Source organism: Triticum aestivum, chromosome 7A (assembly GCF_018294505.1).
Source record: "Triticum aestivum cultivar Chinese Spring chromosome 7A, IWGSC CS RefSeq v2.1, whole genome shotgun sequence".
Lineage (NCBI taxonomy): Eukaryota > Viridiplantae > Streptophyta > Magnoliopsida > Poales > Poaceae > Triticum > Triticum aestivum.
In genome coordinates this window covers 7374551-7381760 of record NC_057812.1, presented here as the reverse complement: position 1 = coordinate 7381760, position 7210 = coordinate 7374551, and the positions used below count along the sequence as shown (strand labels likewise).

At 40.3% G+C, this 7210-nt stretch overlaps 1 long non-coding RNA gene across 1 annotated transcript; it reads right to left on the bottom strand.

The window, feature by feature from the left end:
- Positions 1 to 4137: 4137 nt before the first annotated feature.
- LOC123151088 (uncharacterized) lies at positions 4138 to 7013 on the bottom strand. The gene is made up of 2 exons (XR_006475488.1): positions 5089 to 7013; positions 4138 to 4494 (listed from the first exon to the last, which is right to left on the bottom strand). It is a non-coding gene; the product is annotated as an uncharacterized lncRNA (long non-coding RNA).
- Between the last annotated feature and the right edge of the window lie 197 nt (positions 7014 to 7210).

Here is a 7210-nt window from a genome sequence, read left to right as displayed (position 1 = left end):
ATCCCCCACCATAGCAGTGTCACCAGCCGCTACCTTGTGTGCTTCTGTAGACCCCTTGTTCATCACAATTGCAGCCGGGGGGACACCAACAGGGACCACACAGGTGTGATCGCTGAAGCCTGGCCAGGAGGGGTTTTGTCGTTGTCGATCCCAGACCTGGCCTGACCATTTGCCATCGATGGAACACGCACAGTCGCCAGGGTTTTGGCGTCGGCCCCAACCTTCTCTGTATCCAGCCGTATAGCGCTCATGGCCGCGATAGCCAGTTGGACCAGGGGGTCCGCCAGCACCGCTTCTGGCACTCTGCCATATCTTTCTTCCACTGGCTTTTGGGGGACCCTAGCGTGATCTCCTTTGGCTTCTGACTCGAAGAGAAGAAATCGTCGGGCGCTGCTCGCCTCCGGGACGACAATGCCACCCCTAGTACTACTCCTCTTGAAGGGAGAGGCGCGCATCGCATGTGTCTCTTTTTAAGTGAGAAAATTTCTGAAATCACTAGCAAAAGATAACAGTGCCTAAAAAAAATTAAAATAGCTAAAGATAACCCTTTGCATAGCTTACTTTCACTTTTCTTGATGGTGATAAATGGAATTCCCTATATGATTTTTTTGAGTGGTAAACCCTTATTATTAATCAATCACAAGGTTTACACGAAAAATGATAGGGTCATGAGGTACTCCCAGCCACAAGTGGCGACCTGCCTCTAAAGAGCTAGAAATCTTAACTAAATTGTGGGCATCTTTGTTCAAAACTATACTTTCAAAAATAAAATTACATAGCTCCGGCAACATTTTCTTTGATAATTGTCCCATAGATGCCTTCAGTTCCTTCTTTGATCTCCGAGATTACTGGTTTGCAGTCACATGAAATAACAACACGGTTCACTGCTTCGCGACATGCAAATGCTTCCAGCGTCCCAGGATCTGTTATGTGAGAAAAAAACATAGCAGAAGAGCCAAGAAAATGCCCTTGGTGATCCCTACACACCGTGGAAGCAGCCCCCCTTTGCCCATTCCTCGGCAAACCGCCATCCACTATGCAAAATAACTAAATTTTCCAAAAATTCAAAAATTAAATTAAATTTTAGGAACGTTCTAAACATGTTTTATTTTTAAATTTTTTCGGATTTCCTTTTTTATTTTTACTTTTATTTCCTTTTCCCTTGTTTCTTCCCTTTTTTCTTTCTTTACAAATTGTTAAAATCTTCAAAAATGTTTGGAACTAAAAAAATCATTTTTTAAATGTCCGCATTTTAGAAAGTTGTTTCATATTTCCAAAAAATATTTGATTTTCTTTTTCTAAAAATGCATATTTAAAAATTATTTGTGTTTTGGAAAAAAAATCAGAGATTTCAAAAAATCTCCCCGTTTAAAAAAAATCATATTTTTCAAAAAAGTTCGTGGACGCGCGTGGCCATTGACGCCATGGACACGCGCCCTTCATTCAAGAGGAATATTTGTTCTACCTTTAGCTCCTCGTTGGGTTCGACACTCTTACTTATTGAAAGAGGCTACAATTGATCCCCTATACTTGTGGGTTATCAAGACCTTTTTCTGGCGCCATTGCCGGGGAGTTATAGCGTGGGGTGAATATTCTCGTGTGTGGTTGTTTGCTTTATCACTAAGTAGTTTTTATTTTGTGCTCTTGTTTTCTATCTTTAGTTATGGGTAGGAAACGTAAAATACCAAAAAAATTAGTTGTACCTACTACACCAATGGTTGAAGAACCACTCGAAATCTATCACACTCCTGAAGCTTTTTACTTGGATCATCTTCGATCCTTATGTGCTCGTGCTGAAACCCCAACAGTTGAGGGCAAATCTCTAGATGAGCATGCTTGTTATGTGCGACACCGCATATCTGAAAAAGGGAAACTTTTACTGGATCAAATTCATCGTTTGCAATGCTATACTTGGAATTTATGTGAAATATATAATTTTACTTGTTGTTCTGAAGACCCTAAGAAACACCTTCCCTACCAATGTGAGTTTAGTGATAATGGAATCGTATCTTCGTATGCTAAGGATGTTTATAATTACTATGATGTTCAACAAATTGAATAATTTGTTGCTTTTAAGGGTGCTTATGAAATTGCTTCTTTGATTGAAACATATGATGCTACTCTTTACAAATCTGAAAATTTTGCCATACTTAAATATTGTTATAATAATTGTGCTTCTAATGCCTATGTTAAACCATATATTGAGGACTCCTCCGCTGTCCAAGAAGAGACTAATATCTTGCAGGAGTCTATGGAAGAAGGAATTGATGAAACTGTGGGCTCATTGGATGAAAAAGATGATGAGGAGAGCGAAGAACAAAAGGAGGAAGATCGGATTAGCTACCCGTGCCCACCTTCTAATGAGAGTAACTCTTCAACTTATACATTGTTTAATTTCCCTTCGTTCTTACCGAAGGATGGTTGCTATGATGATTGTTATGATCCCGTTGATTCTTTTGAAATATTCCTTTTTGATGATACTTGCTATGCTTGTGGCCAAGATGTCAATATGAATTATGCTTATGGAGATGAACTTGCTATAGTTCCTTATGTTAAACATGAAATTGTTGCTATTGCACCCCACGCATGATAGTCCTATTATCTTTTTGAATTCTCCCGACTACACTATATCGGAGAAGTATGCACTTATTAAGAATATGCATGTGGTTGCTGCTCCTACTTGCAATTATTATGAGAGAGGAACTACATCTCCGCCTCTCCATGTTTTCAATATGATAAAATTGCAAGAAACTGTTTATACTATGCATTGGCCTTTACTATGTGTGCATGAATTGTTCTTTTATGACATGCCGATGCATAGGAAGAGAGTTAGACTTCGTTGTTGCATGATATATGTTACTTTGTGCTCACTACTAAATCACAAATCATTGTTAATTAAAATTGGCTTTGATATACCTTGGGATCCGGGTGGATCCATTACTTGAGCACTATATGCCTAGCTTAATGGCTTTAAAGAAAGCGCTGCCAGGGAGACAACCGGAAGTTTTAGAGAGTCATTTTATTTCTGTTGTGTGCTTTTATAAAGTTTAAAAATAAAAATAATGTGCCAAGATTTGCCTTTAGGATGTTTACATTGCTTGTTGGTTTGTGCGGTGCAAGACAGAAACTTTGGCTGTAGTGCGTGATTTTACATTTTTTACTGGAACGTCAAACGGTTCTGAAACTTTTTGCACTGTCTTGCTATACAAATTATTTATTTTTCCTATTTTTTCAGAAAATTTGGAGTACCATAAGTATGGTGAATGTTCAGATTACTACAGACTGTCCTGTTTAAGACAGATTCTATTTTTGATGCATAGTTTGCTTGTTTTGATGAAACTATCAATTTCTATCAGTGGATTAAGCCATGAAAAAGTTATATTACAGTAGCTACAATGCAAAAACAAAATATGAATTGGTTTGCAGCAGTACTTAGAGTAGTGATTTGCTTTATTATACTAACGGATCTTACCGAACTTTCTGTTGAGTTTTGTGTGGATGAAGTGTTCGAGGATCGAGGAGGTCTCGATATGAGGAAAAGGAGGTGAGGCAAGAGCTCAAGCTTGGGGATGGCCAAGGCACCCCAAGTAAATATTCAAGGAGACTCAAGCGTCTAAGTTTGGGGATACCCCGGAAGGCATCCCATCTTTTTTCAACAAGTATCGGTATGTTTTCGGATTCGTTTCGTTCATGCGATATGTGCAAATCTTGAAGCGTCTTTTGCATTTAGTTTTCACTTTTATTTTATGCACCATGCTGGTATGATATAGTCCATGCACTACTAGAAAAAAGAATACTAGCAGCGCGGGTAAAATGGCTACTAGCAGCGCGGGTACCCGCACTACTAATATCGCGCTACAGCTAATAGTTAGTAGTAGCGCGGGTAAACCCACGCTACTACTAACATTTTAGTAATAGCGCACGTGCAAACCCACGCTACTAGTAATGAACTAGTAGTAGCGCGGCAGGTTTTTCCCCACGCTACTACTAAAAAGTTAGTAGTAGCCCGGTTTCAAACCCACGCTACTATTAACGAAGTAGTAGCGCGTTTGGTTTTTCCCATGCTACTACTAACTAATTAGGAATTAGAAAAAATAAAAGCCACCAATTCCATTCTATGCATACAATTCCAACAACTAAAACAAACACATATTTGCAATAAACCAGCAGCATTACACACCATTACTAATCCAAGATTTATAATAAACCAGCGACATTAGAGCACATACTGTAACAGCATACAAAATTGTCATGGTTTTCAGGCCTTCAATTAAAACACCTACACTTCTTGCCAAGTCACTTACTCCCAGCTAGTGCAAACACAGTTACAAGCAAACCAAAATGTATAAAAACACCAAACAGTGGCATCTCTCCAAATGATCTGCTCCCTTTGCATCCTTGCAAGCATCTTCACGATAAGCAAATCCATAGGAAAAAGTCAACTTAGCATGTGCTCCCTCTGTCAACTCTCCAAAGTAGATTTTATCCATTGCCCTGGCCATGTTCAAGAAACACTAAATTAAGAATATTTCTACTCTAAATACAGGAGGCATCAGGACAGAAAACAAAAGATGAGCAATATCATATGAGCAGAATAAAGAGGAGTTTGGACCATAGCATGGTTAACAATAAAAGATAGTGCTCTAACAAAAGCAAGAGTGCAACACGTTGCCTTGTTCCCTTTCAAATATCAACACTAAAAAAGGCAATAAACATAAACATATAATTTTGGACTACAACAAAAATCAGTTAAATGGTTCAGGAAAATATAGGGAGATATCATATGCAGTAAGTGGATGAAGCACATATCTAGAGGCATTTTTGAATTAACTGGTAGAATAAAAATCAGGTGCACTGGTACAGCAGCATAGGACTAATGGACGGCTTGAGGGTCAAAACAGCCAAGATATTTATGAGCAAGCCAGAAAGTGGCATGTCCAAATTAACTACTGGACAAAGAATGCATTTAGGTCTGTTCTAAATTGAGTTTGAAGCTAGTCTTCTAGCATATAACAACTTCTCACTGAAGAAGATAATGCAAAAGCATAGTAAGATTAAAAGATAGCTGGCATGGAGTTGGCCATTCACATTCAAGTAACCAGTTCCATCGTGATATAGCAGAGGTCCTTCCCCATTCTAGTCCCTCTTAATTCTGTCGGTCAAGGTGCAAGATTTTTCACTGACAAATAGAGCATAAGACAGAGAAGCCATGTTAGTCATCTCCATGGTCAAATTTTGTGCTGCAGAGATAGTTTACAAGTCCATCAAATGCAGCAAAGGACAACGATACAGCAGTATGAAATCAAACATTGATCACATGGTTCATAGACCGAACTATCCATAACAAAAAGAAGCACTTGGAGTGTAATACACAGTCCATTTGTGCAAAGTTGCCCAAGGGTGAAGAAATGCTTACTGGACAGAGCTTATATTTCAGTTACAAAGAAACCCTATGAGTAAGGCATTGTAAGTGCAGGTATATTTCAGTTACAAAAAGATATTCAGTTAAAAAGTGAAAAATAACTGAATGAAACTCAAACTATATATTTCAGTTACAAAAAATATTTCAGCTTAGGAATGTAGTGTATAAATCAGACTAGATAGATGACACTACTGAAGCTTACAAGCAAATACATGGTGCATACAAAGATGAAGAACATGCAGTCCTTCAAGTAAATATGAAGACAAAATAAATGATTTACTTGTTATTCTATTTTACCCCAGTATTTGTCATGCATACAAAATACATATGTGTATTCGACAAAATCTGCAGCTATGCATTATCGTTGCTATCAAAAAGACATTGTAGGCCTATCTTGGTTGTAAATTACTGTGATGTAAGATGCCACCAAAAAATGTATCTCCATCTTGTAATTTAGATTTTTATTGACACTATACATAGGTCAGAGAAAACACTATAATTCAACCAAAAAACAGTAGCTTTGCTTAAGAACATGATACTGAGTACTTCCAATTTATCTTAAAATTTCAGGATCAAGAAGCTGAAGGAAACAAAGGCGAAGTAAGAATGCGAGGATGAGTCATACCTGCAAGATGAACAGCATGCATCCCTTCATGTAAGCCAAAAATAGCTTCTTGTGAAAAGGAAAACAAAGATCAGGTTGTTGTATCTAAATTGTTTGTAAAATATTGTATTTACAGAATGGGACGTACACATTTACTGAACTTCTTTAGAACTGAATGATGGTCGACGATTATATACCACGGTTATATTAATTGTGCAATACTCAATACCATCTTCTATTCTTAATCCATGATTTCCGTCCTTCGCTTCACAATTCTCTAATGCTACAAACTAGCAACTGATCCCTCTAGAACTAACTGAAAAATACCAAGGCATTCAGGAAATACATCACTCAAGCTTCTTGTTGTAAATTCTGTTGTTGGGATTAACAGCCTGCTTGGTTTGTACTGAACTACCATCATTCAGTTCTCTTCATGCAATGCAGACTCTGAACCATAGCCTGAATATATGGCTGTCTGTAGTACTGTAGCTATTAGGAATTCAGAATCAGCCCCGTGCTAATTTGACTTGAATCAAGCAGCCCAGCTGCCTTCATCTCGCATCCCCAAGCGAAGGCAGTTCTCCAGGGCCAAGGCAGCGGAGCGATCCAACCGCGCCTCCTCTCCCCAGGCGACGAGATCTAGCTACAGGGGCGGCCTCGATACCATTCCGCTAATCGTCCTACTTCTCCTACCCTGACCATCAGCTAATCAATCATGCGGATTCCTGAATCTGCTCCCTCCCTCCCTCCCTAAAACTCCCGTTCGCGCAGATCCAAATCCTATCAACCCGCCTCCAACAGTAACTGTAAAAATCCTGAACCCAGCACCGGGAAATTTTTTTAAAACAGAAAGCAGATCAGGAGCCCCGAACCAGTGGTGTGCCGAGCGCCGCGCCTGCCTTCTTCCTCGCAGCCGGCGGCTTGCCGGCGACGGGCCACGGGATGGAGCCGCGGGACGGGGAAGCGACGGCGGGGCGGGCGCGCGCGCGGGGGTCGAGGCCCCAGGAAATGGAATCCAGAGAGGGAGGGAGAGAGCGGAACCTGGCGAGGGATCGAGGCCGCCTCTCGCGGCGGCTTGCGTGGGGGGGAGGCGAGGGCGCGGAGAAGAACGACGACGAGGAGGGGAGGGGGAGGATGCGCAGGCGCGAGATCGCCATGGCCGCCTACATCCCGGAGCCGTAGGC